The sequence below is a fragment of the Sylvia atricapilla genome, chromosome 1 (assembly GCF_009819655.1).
Source record: "Sylvia atricapilla isolate bSylAtr1 chromosome 1, bSylAtr1.pri, whole genome shotgun sequence".
In the NCBI taxonomy this organism is placed as follows: Eukaryota; Metazoa; Chordata; class Aves; order Passeriformes; family Sylviidae; genus Sylvia; species Sylvia atricapilla.
Window position 1 is genome coordinate 136,037,192 of NC_089140.1, and position 19,860 is coordinate 136,057,051.

A 19,860-nucleotide genomic window follows, 5' to 3' on the forward strand; every position below is an offset into this window, starting at 1 on the left:
ACATATAGAAATGGAATGTTGATTTCCCTTATGGATTGATTTGGAGACTACCTCATGAGGTTCTGCCTAGTGAGTTCTTGCTTTGATTTTTCTTTTTTCCTCTGTACCAGGCTAAATCTAGAACAAGGGATTTGATAAGGAACAGAATTAAATTCAGTAGAGGTCTGTCAATCTGAACTAAAACTCTATTGTTTAATACTCCCTCTTTAAAAGTAATAAATATTTGATTTTTTGTTTAATTGAACCTTTTAAATTGCAATATGCACTGATGGCCTAAACAGTCTCAGTAATAAAATCATCAGTCTCAATAAACATAATTCTCTTAACTTTGTGAATTTTATAGGAGCATAAGTTTTATGTATTTGTATAAATATTTTATATTCTTTGCTGTATATAAGATTTGAAAGTAATTTCTTTAGTGCTCTAAAAAAACCTGAAGTAATTTGATTTTTTAATACCATGACTATCAAGTGCATATCCAAGCAATGATGTGTTACATACAAATACATCATGTTATATATGACTGTGTCAGAGGTGAAGCACTGTCAGGACTTCTAGACAAGCTGACTGATAGCAAAATAAAAAGGAGACTTTTGCTTTTGTGCCAGATCAGTGTTTCATGGATTTAAGGCAATATTTTTTTCCACTTTCTTTTTAAGTAAAAACTGTAGGAGAGAAAAGAGCAACATACCCTAATCAACTGGGATTTCATTGGACACAGAATAAATATGAAAAAAAAATCTGGTTTTACAAAAGAAATTACTTTTTAACTATCTAAATGGAAATGATTTCTCATCTGAAAGTCTATAATATTTCAGTTTTCTGAAAAAAACTCATTTAGTACTAGACCAGTTACTCAAATCTGTACACAAAGAAAAGATCAACAGAAAACTCTAGTTGGGGAAAAAGATTGCTGTTGCCAATGTGCTAAGTGCTGGTGCCAAGTAGCTGATTTATGGTTTTGTGCTTTTTATGATTTACTCAAGTCTTAGAGACTGACATATAAACTTTTTAAAATTAATTTTAAATTATCTCAAAAATGATATCAGCATTGAAGTGAATAAAATTAAGGGACTCCTAGTTGTTCAGTGTTAGAAGCTTGGTTACTATTACTTGCTACTGTCGGGTTCCCAGGTATCCATAGTAATTTGCATGCCCCTTACCTTCCCTCAAACATTTGTACCCCAGACCCCAGTTTCTTACTCCTTGTATTGTATGCCCCTTGCCATGGATTGAGTCTCTGCTGCTCCTCCCACTTGTCCTCTGTCTGCTCCACTTCCTTCTTCCTGCCAGTGCCTGGCCTGCCCGTCAAACTGCTGTTGCCACCCTCATGGAAAATCCAAGGACTCCCATGATGCTCTAAGCGGAAGTGCAGTTGCTGGCAAAATGGTCCAAAAGCCACGACCCAACACAAAATCTAGATAAAAGGGAGACACTATAACACCGAGAGTACCCTCAGCTACCTGGCGACTGATTCTGCCTCCTCCCCATGAACACAAAAAGACTGGGCAAAGGTGACACCCCTAGACCACAGGAGCCAAGTGAGTTCCAGAGAACACCCGTGAGGATGAACTCCCGGCTCTGCAGTGGCTCTGCAGCAATGAGAGCAGTGGTAGGACTGGCCCGGACCTCCTCCTCGGTGTAGCAGCAGTGGCATAGGCTTCTGCTTCTTAAATAAAGGCATTGAAGGAGTTAATATCATCTCCTGCCCTGGTCATTTCTAACAAGCATCAGCAAAATTCTCCACATAACTCATTTCAGATTTCTGCTCATTGTTCTTTCCCTTCTGGAGCTGCCTGGACCCGAATTCCAGAAACTGAGAAGTGACTTCTTAGACTGGAGTTTCCCCAGAGTCTTTTTCTTTCCTTTTTGTGAAAAAAAGGTGTAAAGACATGTCATGGCTTGAAACAGTATCTCTCTGCTAGGACCTAGAAAATTTTATAGAAAGGATAAGGACATATGGGGGGGGGGGCAAGTTTTGAATTTCACATGCAGTTCTGACCATTCAGATAACAGAAAGTGACTTTTGGGAATACCCATATAAAAGCTGAAGCTGGGTTGGAGACTTCCTCTTTTTTCCCTGTCCGGTGAGCAGGTAACACGTAACACGTGGGCAGCTGAGGAGAGCCCGGCTTGGGCCCTGGCTGCCCCCAGGGTGGTGGGACCGGCCGGGGCTCCAGAGACACTGTCCCAGGGGAGGCCGGGCTGCAGTCCGGCAGGGTGTCCAGGACTCCAGGAGCCATTGTCCCAGGGGAGGCCGGGCTGCAGTCTGGAAGGGCTGGGTCTCCAGGAGCCATTGCCCCAGAGGAGGCCGGGCTGCAGTCCGGCAGGGTGTCCAGGACTCCAGGAGCCATTATCCCAGGGGAGGCCGGGCTGCAGTCCGGCAGGGTGTCCAGGACTCCAGGAGCCATTGTCCCAGGGGAGGCCGGGCTGCAGTCTGGAAGGGCTGGGTCTCCAGGAGCCATTGCCCCAGAGGAGGCCGGGCTGCAGTCCGGCAGGGTGTCCAGGACTCCAGGAGCCATTATCCCAGGGGAGGCCGGGCTGCAGTCCGGCAGGGTGTCCAGGACTCCAGGAGCCATTGTCCCAGGGGAGGCCGGGCTGCAGTCTGGAAGGGCTGGGTCTCCAGGAGCCATTGCCCCAGAGGAGGCCGGGCTGCAGTCCGGCAGGGTGTCCAGGACTCCAGGAGCCATTACCCCAGGGGAGGCCAGGCTGCAGTCCGGCAGGGCTGGCCGCACGTCTGGGGCCTCAGTGGAGATCGGGGCCAGTTGTGGCAGGACCATGACTTGGGCATCCCTGGCTGCTGGCACTCCTTGCCCAGGGGAGGGTAGAATCCCTCTCCTGCCCCCACTCTACACTGGGCTTTACAGAGCACCTGTGAGCAGCTAGCATCATCAGATCGAGGGGTGGAAAAATAGAGTATCCATCAGCCTTCTCCCCACCAGCATGGCTTTTGAAACATTTGCAGCTGCTGAGGTGGAGATGACCTGACCACCGAAGACCCAGGCAGGATTAAACTCTTTCCTGATATATATTGAGACTTTAAACTGTACCCCTTCTTGGATAGGAAAGAAAAAGCCAAATTTGAGACATGTAAAGGGACAATATGGAGATCTCAAAGTTAGTAAAAGAAGAATAACTTTTAAGTAATAAAGATGACGAGTTGCCTTGGTTTTAGGCTGAAAATCTTCTATGGATTTTGGTAACTGGAAATTCTTTTAAATAGGGGACCATGTAAATTGGGGACATAATTTGTGGATTTGGGCAAAGGTATCTTTGATGAACTGAGTGAACATTTTTGTGCCTTCATGAGAGGTTGAACAGAGAGAGATGAGAAGAAGCCCTCTCTCAGTGAAGAAGTAAAAAGACTATCTCTGTTCCCAGAGCTAAAAACGATCCTTTGTTTGTTTTGAAACAGCTTATTTTTAAAAGGTATCACTCCAATTTGAAAAACCCATGGCCCATAGGTAGTCATGGGAAAGGCTGTGTGGTACGAAAAGTTTCCATACATGCAGATTCTCTGGGCAGGCTGCTTTTGTGTGAAAGTTACCAAAACACAGGAGTAACTTCTCTCTCTCAAAGACTGAATGAAAGACTGTTTTATAAGTGGTACTGACTTGGAGTTCTGAGTTTTACCTTTTTACATTGTTTGTAGAAAATGAACAGTTTGTAGTGAGAGAAAGAGTTGGTTTTAGAAATAAATTTGTGTTGTTTTTATTTTCTTGTTTTTTTCTCTTACTGCATGTTAATGAAATCTATCTAGTTTTGCTTCTAAGTTGAGCCTGCTTTTGCCTATTTCTCCCAAAATCCTATCTCTCCAATAAGCAAACCTAAACCACAACAAGACATCAACAAGCTCCATCAGCACCTGCAACTGCAAACCACCCTGTGCTGTGGGCTTGTGTTAGACCAAGTGATCTCTCACTCTGCCTTGACTTTGGCTTCCACAAAGCCTGAATGCAGGATCAGGGGCCTCAGACCTAGGAATAAAGCTTTCAAAAAACTCCACTGAATACCTCAGCTTTGTCTATGTCTGTCATCACCAGGTCCTCTCCCCACTAAGCAGTGGACTCAACAGTCCTTCTACCAGTGAATTTCTGCAAGCTTGTCTTCCTACCCTTGACATCTGTTCTGAGTGCTGACTCTCACTCTGCTTTGGCTTTTGGATCTCCAACCCAACACATACAAGCAACCTCTCTTCGGCAGCACTCAAGAGGCCAGTGCTTGCCTCCACCCCTCCTTGCACCTCCTTTCTGCATCTGAGCTCTGTCAGGAATTCCTTGTTTGTCTATGCCGACCTTCTGCCTCAGCTGATCAATTTCCTGCATGTCAGAATGAATCCTTCTGTGTTTTGAGGACATTGTCATTGAAGGCCAACCTGCTCTATGGTGCCATTTTTCTTTTAAGGACTTTCTCCCACAGGAACTCCCCAAGCAGAGCACTAAACAAACTGGCATCCTCTCCAGAGGCTTGTGGTTGTCGATCTGCTGTTTATCTTGCTTATTTTTCTCAGGATCTCAAACAGCATTGTTTTGTAGTAGCTGCAGTCAAGGCTGCCCTCAGTAGGCACTTACCAATCAATTCTTTATTCATGTGAAGTAAATCCAGCACATCTGCTTCTGTAGATTCCTGACATCAGAAAATTGTTTTGGTTCTCAGCAGAAACTTTGTATAAAGTTCTGCTCTCAAAGTTAGTGAGCCAGATGAAAAAGGGGGGGGGGGGGGGGTGTCTGTGTTAGTTATTTATTAACTATTCTCACAAATGGCCCCAGACTTGTTTGTGAGCCACAACACTTTGCTGTACCTGATATTCTGGTATTAACTTATGCATATGATTAACCTTCTTCAGACAAACATTTTCTTTTCATGAAAGCTTAAAAAAAAAAAAAAAAGGACAAATATATGTAAATTAATCACAGAACACAATTTATTTCTAACTTTTACAGTATTTTCAGCATAAATATACAAAAAAATAAAATCATTCTTGCACCTTTCTTACTAGGCATAGTTATTTAATTATTTTGGATTGAACATGGGGTAGTCTTTCTCATGTCTATTTTATGCTTGTTCAAATATGCATATGAATTTTTGATGTTTAGGTATAGAGCTGTATTAGTCTAATTTAATTTTTAAAAGGCTACACATTTTACGTGTTAGCAGTGCCTTATGAAATAAGAAATTTTTCTACTCCTCAGCTATCAAAAGTAAGGGTTTTTTGACTTATACTTAATAAATAAAAGTGAAAATATATCTTCAAAATAAATAAAAAACAACCAAACCCCCAATAACCCCTAGAATTTTCCTATTCTATTATTGCTGTTGAAAACAAAATAAAAATCTATATTTTCCAGGTGGTTTTAAATTTATTCTGCTTATAAGCTATGGGGAAACTTAAAAGGGTGCCATTTGTACAAAGCTACATTTTTACAAATTCTTTTTACTGAAAGGCTTAAAAATTTTGGTTTCAGTAAACAGAAAAATTAATTTGACTCAAGTCACTTTTTTTTTTCCTTTGGTTATAATGGTAGGAAGCTTCTTTTTCTTCCCCCTTTAGCAATAAAGTTGTAACATTCAGGATTTATTCAAGTAGAAAACATTGAATAATATGTAAGAAATCCTGAGTAACATCTGTGATTTAGCCAGTTTGCTAATAAAACATGACAAGATACATACAGAATGTCTACTCCTCAGGAACTGGCTGGACATTAGATATTGCATGCGGATTGGACATAAATAATAAAGAATTTTGCTGTGCTTCACTTCTCCATGTGTCCTTGCTTTTCTTCATTAAACTGACTTTATCTTAATCCATTATTTTTTGATCTTATTTTCTCTGCTGTCCTGCAGAGGAGGGGGAGTAAGAGAGTGGCTCAGTGGGCACTTAGCAGCCAGAGAATGTCAACCCATCACATTAACAAGAAAAAAAAAAAAAAAATAAAAAAATCAGGGTTTTACTAACTCCATGCATATGAAGGAGATTATCATGAAATTATTAAATTAATGTTGACAAGTCACACAGATTTACACAAAATCACTCAGACATATATTTTGGTAAACATTTGTTAAATCTTTTGTTCAAAAATTACACTGAAAGTGCTTTAGCAGTTTTTTATAACCCTAACAGGGGTGGTGGAGATCAATTATGTATTGGGACAAGAACACATTCATACTACATCATCACAAAAAAAGATGCCTTAAAATGAATGTAAAGAGTTTTTTGTTAAGATGGGAAGAGGTGAAATGTCTTTGATTCTGATGGCATTTTTGTGAATGACAGAGTTAAATTTTTATGTTCTTTATATGTAGAGGTTTTTAATATATATATTGTATAGAAAATTAGTATGCACATGGATTTATGCGCAGTTAATGTGCAGTTTATGTGCAGTTAATATTTTCTGGGAAAATGTTATTGTAAATCAATATGAAATCCTTAGCAACAAGCGATAATAGGAAATACTAAACAGTAGTTAATTAGTTTACAATTATTTGCAACAAAATAATATATAAATTTAGAATCAGGGTTCATGTCTAGATGCACATTTTGCAATGTATATATTCATTAAAACTCTTACCAAAGAATCAGAAAACTGCACCATGAAAAAAGATTTTGTTAAACAACTATTTAAATATTCACTTGTGTGTCTAATCCCACGTTAGTTCATGAATTTCTTAGTACAAACTTTTTATTTTCTCTTTTTATTTCTCCTATGTTTTTATTAGGTTTAAATGAGAAATATCTAATTCTGTGGGATCTTGTCTGTCCCATGCATGCTGTAAGAAATATTTGCATACATAAATAATTTCTTCTAAGTCTCATGAGATTTTACCTCTGCTTCAAATAAGCAAATGACTGTACAAGGAATCATCAGATCAGTGTGCTTCCACCATTTCCTGAAAACATGTCTAATATATCCTTCCTAATTCCTTTTCCTCAGTATGCATCAGATTTCAGTTAGCATGGCAATCCTATCATGGTACTCCATGAAACAATCAGAATAAACTGCTTAGAATACAGTGCACTTCATATATTGAAGTGCAATTGAGCTTGAGCACTTTTATAGAAAGAGAACAAAAAGCTGAAGGTAGTGACAAAGTCCCTAATTCCTTACATAGCACAGTATTACGCCACTAGCGGATTCTACATGTTGGAGTTTATACATTGTGTTAAAACTTGTTAATAATTGAATTTTTAAAAGGCATAATATGATGAGAAAAAAAAAATTGTAAGATTTCAGTCAATAGATTTTACTATCTGGTGCCAAAACATGCATTAACAGCTGACCAACAGCAAACTTCCCCACCTTTTAAGAGCTGAAGACAGAGGCAAAACACATAAAATTCCTATAAGTTTACTGGCTTCTTAGTGTGTTTAGATAGAAACAATGCCCTGTCAGATACAACATAATAATAATACCACATGACAAATTGTAATTTATTGTAACATGATGTGATGTGCTAACAAAATACAACTTGTAAATGCGTATTACCTATGGCAAACTAAGTCCTGTCAAAACTAATGAAAATTAAAATATTTTCCTGTCACTGATGAATAGAATTTATTTTTATACTATTTCTCTCTGACATGTAAATACATTAGGGTAATGATAAGGTAAGTCTAAAAACTATTTCTGTCTAAAGAAGTGGAATTTAGAGAAAGATCAAGGCAGTTTGGAGAAAGTTGGAATTTATGAAAGGGAGGCACAAGATGAAAATGTTGCACTTGGCTGGCTGAGGTCACATATGACATGGCATAACTTATACACCTGCAGTGAGATGCTATTGAGTTTCTCATATCATGCCTGAATACTGTCCTCAGAAACATTGTTGTCAAAAGAGATTCAGCTGAAATAGAATGTTGATTAACAGGCATAGTGACATTTTCCCATGAGTAGAACCTGTGGCAGTTCTGCATCTGGCTGGTATTTGGAAGATATTTCAGCTATTTTTCAAGTTCATCTCCAGTTGAAGATGATTAATGTGCTAACTAAAGGATTGCTGGAAGCTAAGCCTCAGGGCTGCTTGAGAGCATAAACTTTAGCTCAGAGTTAATCTGACCAGACTTCCAAGTAAGGAACAGGTATAGGAAATGATTTCTGAATGTTGTGTGCTTGGGAAGATCAGCATTCATGCCAGCAAATCTGAGTCTTTGAAGTCTTTGCCCACTTCCCAAATTTTAATTCTCTGTTATTCTCTTCAAAATCCTCTAAAACTTCATGCCAAAGCTCACACACACGGTGGTGTGCACACTTAAGCTGGGTCTTTTTTTTTTTTTTTTTTTTTTTTTCCTTAAGGTCCAGGCAGCATTGCTATATCATACTTGCTGTTCTATTTTAGCTTTTGCAGCAAGTGAGATTCATTTTCCTTACTAAAATATCTTTAGTAAAACATTCCTAATATATTTCTTGTGTCTAAAGGAATTATTAAAATTAGGAGTCATAGTAATGATTGCTGCATATTGTCTACATATATGTAAGCAAATGCACACATACATGTGTACAAATATGTATATAATTTGATATCCTTTATAATCATGACCTCTTTACAAAACAAAGATCTATCTTCCAAAGGAGAGAACACAGTTCTCAGAGATAAGTTGATAACTCAGCAGCAGAGCTTTTTTAAAGTAAGGAAGATGAGCTGCAGATCCATACGGTGCTTGGGATCTTTGCCAGGGTTCATGGAAAGGACTGGTCTTCCCAGGAATGGGCCGAAACAGCCGATGATATCATACACAAAGTGAATGATCTAGGCTGGAGATGCCATAACACTCATAATCAGGAAGGATAAAAGTATTGAACCTCTTGTTAAAACACTTGAATTTCCCACTTGACATTTGAATCTGTTCTTCCTTAGTGCAAAATATGATTGGTTAAAACATGGAGATCCAAAATATTGGAATGGGAAAATATTTGACATACCTCACATATTCCAGGCTTGGTTGTCTTTTATCTCTGATGCTACAAGAAGGGTCGCAAAAAATTTCACAAAATCCTTTTCTAAGCTTAATAATTGTGTATACATTTGAATTGTATTCTCAGTTGTAGTTGTCTGGTGTACACTTTTGTGGAAGAGGTTTTTGACAGGAGTTTTAAACTCTATATCTATTAAAATGCTGATTTTGATAAAAGGGTATTATTTACCTAGTACACAAAAGCACAGTAAGTTATTTTCTTTGCTTTTCAGTCATAGGAGAGAGTGTTTCAGAGGGATTTAGAGAAAGACCAACTGCTGTTATATTTACAACAGTTGAAGTAAGAAGCAATCTCATGGTAAATAATCGATTTCTTCTCTGTGGTCACCAGTAACAGAACCCAAAGGAATGGCCTGAAGTTGTGTCAGTGGGGGTTTAGGTTGGATATTAGAAAAAGGTTCTTCATCTTAGAGGGTGGTTGGGCGCTGGAACAAGCTCCTCAATGAAGTGATGACAGCGCCGAGCCTGAGACAGTTAGATAAGCATTTGGACGGTGTTTTCAGGCACATGGTGTGACTCTTTGGGACAGTCCTATGCAGGGTCAGGGGTTCAACTCAATGATCTCTGAGTGTTCCTTACAACTCAGGTTATTCTACAGTTTTGTGATTTATTTGAGTTTAAAGATTAAATAAGAATACATAGAATCAGAAACTGAACATCAGTACTGTGGTAGTGAACAGAAGTTTGAACTGAACTGTAAGTTAAAGGGAAGAATCATCAGATTAATTAAAAGCTGGATGAGCAACTCCCAATGAGCAAAACATTGTAGTGCTTGTCTGAGTAATCTTGAAGTAATTTATACTCAAATTAATGTTTAATTTATTCTTACACATGGCACAAAAGCATTTTATTCTTCAACTAACCGTGGCTATTATCACCCCTTAAAGAGAAAATGAACACTGGAAAGTGGACTGAATCAGACCCACCAGTGTATGTATATTTCTAAGGAAATGTTTCAGACAGCTCATCCCATGAGTGTGAACTTCTTTGCAACTACTAGTCAATGTCACTAAAAAGAAAAATTTGATAAATTTTAGATTATTCTGTCCTTAGTCAGGAGGAGTCATCAGGAAATCAAGACAAGGTGAGCATGAAAATGTATAAAATATGCTGATATACTACCAAATTATTTTACTGTAATTAGGTTTTTATTCCTACTGAAATACTTTGTGCTTTAATATTAGAGTTACAGTGGGAAGATTGTGTTGATGTTAATGTTGATGGGACAAATGTGTTAATGAAAAAATAGCTATGGTAAAGAAACTTATGAAAATGCATCACATCTAAAAAGATAAACTAAATCTCTATTAAACTGAAAATCAAATTTCCATTCATAACATCACAACAGATTATTATTACCTATGTGCATAAAAATGTCCCAGAGTTATGTCCTGGTAGAATAAGACTTAGAGTGGAGAAAAGATCCTGGAGCCAACTAATAAACAGATAAAAATTGAGTTGTACAATTGAAAGTCTAGTAGCATTTAAACTAATATGACATTAATGACATCATAGAAAAAAATTTCTTTTCAAAATTTCATAAAATTTCAAGTGCAGTCTTTAGAAAAATTACAATTTACAGACAAACAGGGCTCAGTTTGGGGGTTGTTTTATTGTGGTTTGGTTTTGGGCTTTTTTTTAATAAAATCTCCTTAGTGAAATGAAAATATTTTTTCCCTACAGTGGACATCTTGTTACCTGTAGATTTCTAATTTGAAATAAAAGAGCCTTTGTATTCACTACATTAATATACATTCCTATCAATGTGTTGGGGAAGACAGTTGTAATATTATGAATGTGTAATCCCTAAATCTGTTAAATTGTGATTGGCTTTATTATGTGCAACTGATTTGTCCGCCACAAAATTAAGCAATATAACTTCCTTACATTGCTATTATACTGAGAGTGAAATAGTTATTTACCATCACCATTTACTGTAAGCTGGAGTATTCCCAACATTTCTAGTTTCTACCTTTTCATAAGACTTACTTTATTTTTTAATTACTTAGCAAAGTCTGGTGAAGGAGACAACTGAGACATCTATAAAAATAAGTGGGAGAATATGTTTTAGGATAACTTGAAAAATAAACTATACTGAAATGGAATTATGGTGAGAATTTCCAGCATAAATAAGGGCTTCTTGCAACATACCATAGATGGAAGAAAAAAAAAGTAAAAAAAAATTGAAGAAAATAATTTTTTTAATAGGATGATGAAGGCAAAATGAGATTATTCAGCATGTACTTCAAGTTTTCCCTTAAATGACTAAAAAAAGCCCTTAGGAGGCCAGGCAAGGCTTTTACTATCATTTACAAGCAGTGTATTTTTAATATAAACTATACTACATATTACAATATTAAGAGAAGCACTACCTTTAAAAAGAAAATACATTTCAGATTCACATTTTATAATTTACCTATGGTCTCTTTCCTAGCTACATCTCTTATGAACAAAGGTTTGTTTGTTCAATTTATTCCATTCTTTACAAACAGGGTCTTTCACTTCGGATTCCACAGATCTTAACTTGCCACTTCTGCCACAGATTTCTAATGTGATGTAACACAAGATAACTGGAAGAAGTGATGTGAAATTGACACCTCTCTGTGTTTCATGGAGGAATGAGGTTCTCTGTTCTACACTGTGCATGAGGGGTAGAAAACATTGTCCTCTACTCATTCCATTGGGATTTGGGAACCAAGACACACTGCTTAGAGTAGGACTCAACCTTCATGTTGCTAAAATAGAGATGAATCCTTGATTCTCTCATCCAGTGTCATAGACAAGGTCACTCTCAGACCAAAAAAATATATGTGAAATAGTATATCAGGAAACACTTCTGATGTTTGCAAGCAAAACTGAAATATAATGATTTTTAATTATGTTCTTTGATGTTAAAGGAAGATTTTTCAGAATGCAAGAAATCTTTGGCAAAATAAAGGACAGAAGGCCTTACTTGGTGGGCCAGGATCTAAAAACTAAAAAGGCTTAGATTTCCTCTTCCCAGTAATGTTATTTTCTTTGATTTTTGGGGTTTTTGGTTTTTTTCATGTAGAGACAGTTCTACGTCAGAGGGGCCATAGCAAGTCTCATTAGACATTAGACATTTAAATACCTTAACAGAACAAAGAGCAAGTTTAAAACTGTAAATTCCATCCTTTTGAGTTTATATTCAAGCAAAGAGTTTGTGAAATGAAAAATGGGGGTTGTCCTAAATCTGTAGAACTGTTTAAATACTATTATATTTTGTTTTTAAAATGATCAAAGAAAATTAAGTATACATGTGATTAACCAGTGTCAATAGCATGCAAAGTTTAATTACCCTACCCTGAAGTACATCTAATGTCAAATTCAATTAAGAATGCCATCTGGAAAACTCTTTCATAATGAATTTCAAACAATTGACTGATCTTTTAATAATAGTTGATGGTTAGACATTCCGAAGGCCAGTGGGAAAACACTGCCTTTTAATGAGGAAAATTATAGCAACATTGAATTTAGTAGTGCTATTTTTTTTCTTTGAATGGCCTTCTACAACAAAATAATCAATTTGAGCAGAACCTTAGAAAATCGGACACTAATCAAGGCATCTTTGCCTAAGAAAAATGCAAAATAAAGGTAGTCTGCTGATAGCATCTTATTAAGACAAAGTAGATTTCTAAGTTTTGACTGATTTCAGAAGAGATACTTAAATATTGCTGAATCTATTAGAAGTGTCTTGGACTTTTTGAAGTAGAATCACTTCATAAAAACCTAGAGAAAAAAAAAAAACAAATTCTAAATAAATTAATTCTAAGAAAAAAGAAAATCCTACATAAACAATGGATGTGATTGTAAAGAAGCTAAGGGAAAGGGAGAGACCTTTAGAGTTGTTTCAGAAGAAACACTTTTATAACAATTTTCCCCCTCATAGCTTTTATTGCTGAGCAGATACCATAGGTACGAAATAACCCTTTGGTCAGTTTGGTAAGCTGTCCCAGCAGCGTCCCTTGCCATCCTCTACTCCACCCTCAACCTCTCTGTGTTGGAGAGGGACTGCTGGAGACACAGCCTTGATACTCAGTGAGTACAGCTCAGCACTAGCCAAGACACTGTTGTGTTATCAACACTCTTCTACCTACAAATACAAAAGAACAGTCTTATAAGTATTGCAGCCTTTGGTTTTGGTTAGCTTGGAACCTAAATAGCAGCTTACAAAAAGTTTCCCTGTTTTTACAGCCCTAGAACATTATATTATCTCACATCAATTATATACTGTGTATAGTCCTAAAATGTTTTACAATTCTACCATGAAAATTGCTATATGCCCATTATCATTACAAAAGAGGAAATAACACGTTATAACAATTTAAATGCAAGGAAGGGAACTCGCACTTGTGGTTCTTGTAAAAAATCTTCTTTGGATGATATTTTTCATCATAGCTGTAATTTAATATATCATATGCCATAGCTTGGAAATATCAAGTGATACCATAATCAATTGCAAATACATTCAAATTTTACCTTTTACTAAGTGGTTACTCCACCCTCAAATCTGAAATATGACTAGATAATATAAAGGAAATTCCGATATCCTTAAAGTACAGGTTGGGAGCAAAATCACTGAGGATTTAAGGAAAACAATCCTAGGGAACACAATCCATATGCTTTTTCTAATCCTCAGGAATATGTTTGTATACCAAGGCTAATAATTTGATTTATGTTGTATTTAAAAGCAAAGAAGATGAGCTTGAAGAATTTGGACCCAAGTGAGAGGTAAAGCTGAGATGAACAGTCTGTAATAGCCTTGCAACAAATCCTGAACAGTGCTTTATTCTCTAATCCATTGTTATTCTCCTTGGATTCACCTCTACTTTAGTTAAAATCTAACCAAACTGAAAAAGATCCAACCACAAAGAAGCAGAAAAACCCAAGCATGTGACTGTGAGATCAATCCTATAAATTTCTTGTTAAGAATAACTAGAAGACCTCAGAACTGTGCAAAACCCTTTCATTAGAATTCTTAATTGATGAACTTAACACATAGCCCATTCCTGTTTTGTATGCACTGCGCATAGTACAGCAGTGATGCATTTTGAGAAGGAGAGATATTATTTACCATTATAAAATGTCATGTCTTTTCCTGCCAAAACTCTTAGCCCATCTTAAAAGTAATTAGTTTTGTCATGACTATTCAGAAGTCATTAATAGAAAATTCTGGCTGATTAAGCTCGTCCAGGGCCAAGACTCACAAACAGTGATTCCTCTGATTTACATGGATTCCAGAGTAAATGTTTATCTGATACTGAGCCAAATTGCCTAAATCCTTTGTATTATGTTATTAAAGATTACTTTTGCTCTTGATCACACAATTTCACTGCCCTTATAAAAAATAGGAGAGAAGGCTCAAATACCTATTACTTACTTGTGGAGACTAAAGTCTAAATGTATTTAGCCATTGTTCAAGAGATAGCATTTCCAATAGTTTTTTATATTTCCCTGTTGGTAGGAGAAAGAAACTTGAAAAATTAGCACAAAACCTGTTTTTTTAAAAAAATCTCTCCCACTCCACACAGCGTGGAGTCTCTGTTGTCTATTGCCTTCTTCCCCATCTACCATCTAGCAATTTCATATATTCTATTGATAAGCCTCCAGAGAAATACTGGTTACACTGCATTGCTCACATTTTGACAACATCTGCAAATTAACCACTGCCAAAGTTAAGAACATGTAAGATAGTCTACATTCAAAGAAAGGGGCAGAATAAGGAAGGAAACAAACTCTGCGATGAGAATACAAAGGTTAATTCTTAGAAATTAATTTTTTTTCTGAAATTCATATCACTACTTAAATTGCTTCTTTCAACAAATTGCTTTCTAGATTTTTCTACAAAGCTACATGAGTTCATGAAGAGATAAACTTGAAAACTGTCTGTAACGTTGTGTGTATATTGTGGAACTGTTTGTTGATTAAGTAGAAATTGTGACATTTATATTCAAAAGTCTTCTCCAGTCAGACAAAGAACATCAAGAATCATTCTTAGATTTTGAGGTGTTTCTAAGTATTCTTAATTGTGTTCTGTGATGTCTTAGCTATAACAAGAAATACCAATCAAATTCTATATGCACAGTTATGAATCTCCTAATAATTTTAGTGTAAATATTTGTTAACACTGTTTTTTTCTGTTGTGAGTTTATAAGGTTTCAGCTTAATATTACAGATCATGAATTAATAATACCTGTTTTCTATTGAACTAAGGAGCCACATAAATTCCTGTTATTACTGTGAATAACAGAAAAGAGTGAAAGAAGCTATATAGTGAAAATCATTCTGAAGAGAAAGCTTTTAAAATTATACTGGCATTGCAGCAATGGAAGTGCACTGGGATTTGGATTAATAGTCTAAAATTTAGAGAACACAGGTGGAAACTAACATTTTGAAAGATTTCTACTCCCATTAGACCTGTAAAGTTAAAGAAGGTTTGAGAAGTTTTTGTACGTTTGGATAAGCAAAATGTTTAAGACAATTTCCCATGACAGTTTTGCTCACAGCTACAAGAACATGAAAAAGAACTCATTCACATGAATGATGCAACCTAGGAAGAAAACAAAATTACTTGTTTCTGTCTTTCAGCTACTTGCCAGACTGAAACATATTTGTATACTAACTTTTACTAAACTGTTTTCTTTTCCATAGACATCCCAAGACTTATATCATATCCATTTTCATTAAAGAGATAGATCTGTTGTAAAAATAACATAAAAGTGTAAAAGAAACCAAACTTGAAGATTATGTAAATCATTTGTGAAGAATATTCCACATATAGAATGAATCCTAGTCCCTCTTAAAGCAAATTATTAAGGATCATACATCAGCAAAAAAAGTAAGTTCTTTACAACCGCAAAAATGGCGTTTCATGTTAGTTTTTGAACAGTTTAGGAATGTTTTATTTCCTGAATACTATCTCTGTCAGCATTCTGGAAGTGAAAGAGTCGGAGAGGCATTGCTGCAGCATCCAACCAGATGTGTCTTTCTCTTCTGAACTTAGTTTTGTGAAGTGTATAAAAGCAAATAATAGAATCGATTACTCAGCTCCATAATGAATATTCATTGTGCATTGTTTGATTGCAGCCCCTGGCAGGAAGAAATAAAAATAGTACAGAGGCCTTCAGAGGATATATTTTCTCTCATTTCCATATGTCTCCTTTGACATCCTGTACTAGTTTCACTACTGTTTCAAAGAGTGAGAAAATTATTGGGATTTATACATAGAATCTCACTCAAAATCTGTTGAGAGCTACCAGTAGTCAGAAAAATATAGAAATTGTGAAGATTGACACTGAAAAGATATTTGTGATATCAGAGGTGATTCATCTGTCTTGTGGAAAAAGAGAATCAGTCTTAAGGTTGCCTGTAGACAGCCTCTAGTCCAGGAGAGTGCCGGTGTGTGTCCTGATAGCAATAGCGAACTGTCCTTTGGAACTGGCAAGGTACAAGACATAGATATAATATAACAAATTCCATCATTTCCTTGAAGATTCTTAAGGAAGAGAATTTTATGTCATTGCAGGATTTCCTGCCCATTTTTCTGTCCATTTTCTGCCCTTTGTCATAAAGAAACCTGGGGAATCATTTTGCTCTGTTATTGCATTTCTATTTGTAGGTCCAAAACATTGTTATTTTTGACTTGACGTGATTATTGAATTTCTGATGAAAAATCAGTAATTTTGTAAAAAATTTTATTTTTCATTCCAGAAGATCCTTTGCATTGTTCAGCTAGTTAATTGCAAGCATGGAGAGATTGGTAAAGCGTAGATTTCCATGTGTAGCGTGCAGCATTAGACCTTATTAATCCTACAATTCATTGTATCCCAGAGGAACCTGATTCTATATTATTTCACTCTTATTGGAGTACTGTTACCTCTTTAGGATAAGTGTGAAATATTCCTAATCAAATCTGGAAATTTTTCATAGTAATTTTGAACAAATAATTTACATCTGCACAAGGTAAAATAAAACCAGGTGAGGAAAGCATCCAAGAATTTAAGACTAAAAGAAATACATCAAAATCAGTCTGCTCCTCAACTACAACGCTGCAGATGTTGAACAGTATTATAATCTCAAAGAAAAAAAATATATTTTACTATTAAATAGGGTATATAAAGACAAATGTCTTTACCCATTGTCTCAAGACTTTCCCATAAGCTGCTTATTGTATACAACTATTTGTTACCTTCTGGTCTACATTCTTACCTGTATTTTTCAAACTAAGGAAAGAAAAATGGAGCCTGTACCATTGTATTTTATCTTGAGTGACTAACACCTTTCTTAGTGATCTGAAAGTGTTCTAGTGCTGCTAGGTACCCCATATTCTTTCTGCTTCAGCAGCTCAATTTGTCACCCAGGGTCATAAATTGTTACAGAGTCTATCTTTTAGTTTCTTGGTTGTCTTTTGGTTGATGGAAAATTACATGAGCTGGCAATGTGCACTTGCAGCCCAGAAAGCCAACTGTATTCTGAGCTGCATCAACAGGAACATGGCCAAAGGTCAAGGGAGGTGATTCTGCCTCTCTGCTCTTCTTTTGTGACATCCCACCTGGAGTGCTGCATCCAGCTCTGGTGTCACCAACATAAGGATATGGAACTGCTGGAGCAAGTCAGAAAATAAAATTTGAGATCTTTCCTACAGTGACTTGGTCTGAATATTGTGGAGGTTTTACCACCTAAAACTTTGCACAACATCTATACATATTCTGTTAGCGCATTACTTTCACTATATAAAAGTATACACCAATATATTCACATCTCAGACACAAGGGGATTGCTGGAGTTTCTGTCTGTGACCACTGTTACATGTCAGTGAAGCAGTGAATGAATTAAACAAGTGAGCATGGAACAATGAGAACTAACTAGGGATATGAATACTATTAAAAGTTAAAATAGTAATAGCATAATGTTCCAGTAATCATTGAAAGGGCTTAGTTAATCACCCTAAAGACTCGAAGGAAGTTTTTGTCTCTTTAAATTGAGTACAATTTGTTGAAGAAGAAAGAAATAATAAGGACTGTCAAGAGAACATGAAGACTTGAAACAGTGGAAAGATAGTTTAATAATTAAGACTTTAATTTACAAGCAATAAGATGAATCTTGCACTTATATCTTCTATGAGCTCTGGGACAAATTATTCCACATAGTACTCGTCTCAGCAAATGCTATCTGTAGTCATAATCAATACAGGAAAAGAGGTGCTGGGCTTATCAGAACGCTTGAGCAGATGTTTATGGTCCCTAGATGTATCCTTTTGGCTGTAGAAACCACCTCATGATTAGTGATGGCCTGATAAAGCAGCTTGGTGTCTCTCCCAGAAAGCAGTCACAGTACTAAGTGTAGCAGATAAAAAGACAGGTTAGGATAGCAGGCAATCAGAGTTCAGACAAGTAATTAAATACAGCTATATAGGCTTAGACTTAAGACCTGGAGTGCACCAGACTTCAGGCTGCACACTCTGAGTAGTATAGCTAATGCTTCTAGGACTCCAGGCATAAAATTGGAATATCCAACAGTTTGGTATCCCATGGGGAAGAGGAAAAGAATCAGTAACCACACAGTGGTAATCAGTATTAGTAACAGTAAATCCTACTTATCATCAATAGAGTAAGACTCGTAAACAAAAATTTTGTCAAAAAGAGAGTAGAAGAAAATATAAATGCAAGGATTAGGATGTTTATCTTAATCCATAGCAGAATGGTAAAAAAAGAACAGAATTATCATGAAGTAAATCTACTGAAAAATAAGTAACTCTCATCAGCAAAAGCAGATCATTATATAACTTATACTAAAAATAAAGGGCTATAACTTTGAATTTTCCAACCTTTTCTTTTTTTTTTTTTTTTTTTTTTTTTTCTCCCAAGGATAGCTCTGCAAAGTCATTAAGTTTTTGCTTCCATAAGCTGCCTAAGAAACAAAATGTCTGACCTGCAAAACATGTATAACATTTACAAATGGCTGCAACCTAACTCAAACCATGAAAAGTTAAAAAATATTGGGTTTTGTGTAGTGGAACTGAAATCCCACAGGATTGCACTGAGTTTCCAAATTTCTCCAGCTGTTCTTTAATGAATTGCTTCCTCACAAGGTTTCTGCAAACCAGCACATTAGCTAAGTGAGCTCTATGAGTCAGCAAGGGGAGCATTGGATGGTAGTTTCTAGAGCTGCTAACAGAATGTAGCTGCTTCCAGGAAAACTACTTCTGCCTTTTTGTGGTGTCAACAGTCCAATGGGCAATGAGGTGGACAGACAAGTCAGAAGAGAGTTGCTCTAGCCATCCAGAAAGCTTAGGAAGTTGATACAGTTTAACACATGGCCAGTGTGTTATGAGCTTCTTGTAAATGTATCAGTCTCTGAGGGTCCAGCCCTTGCAGAGGGGCTTAAAATAATTTGAGCAAGACTGCTCTTTAGAGCTGTTCTGTAAAGTAAAAGATTTAATAGATGAAAAAACCCAAACGTTACAGAAAACAAAAGCAAAGCTGGCACAAGGTGTCTGAGAAACCCTCTGACACCCTGCTAGAAACACTCCAAAAAGCCCCTTAGTTCCTTTGTGCTCCTTCCTAAATATTGAATGGTAATGCTTCAGGAGGTAAAATCTGTATTGCTGCCAAAATCCTGTATCAGAGGTACAGGATTTGAAGAGCAGGGTAAGGTTCAATAGATGCTTCTCTCTTGGCACTGAGCCAATCACTGTCAGAAGGGAATCAAAGTTTTTGGGTTCTTTACCTTATAAGAGATGCAAGGGGTGAGTCTTAGACTTTTCCCTGTATGGAAAACACTTGCTGGGTTTGGGAAATGCATTCCTACAGGAGACATTTGGTTAAATCTGCAAACCAGGACAGAAAAAGGGACAGCAGCTAAAGAAACCT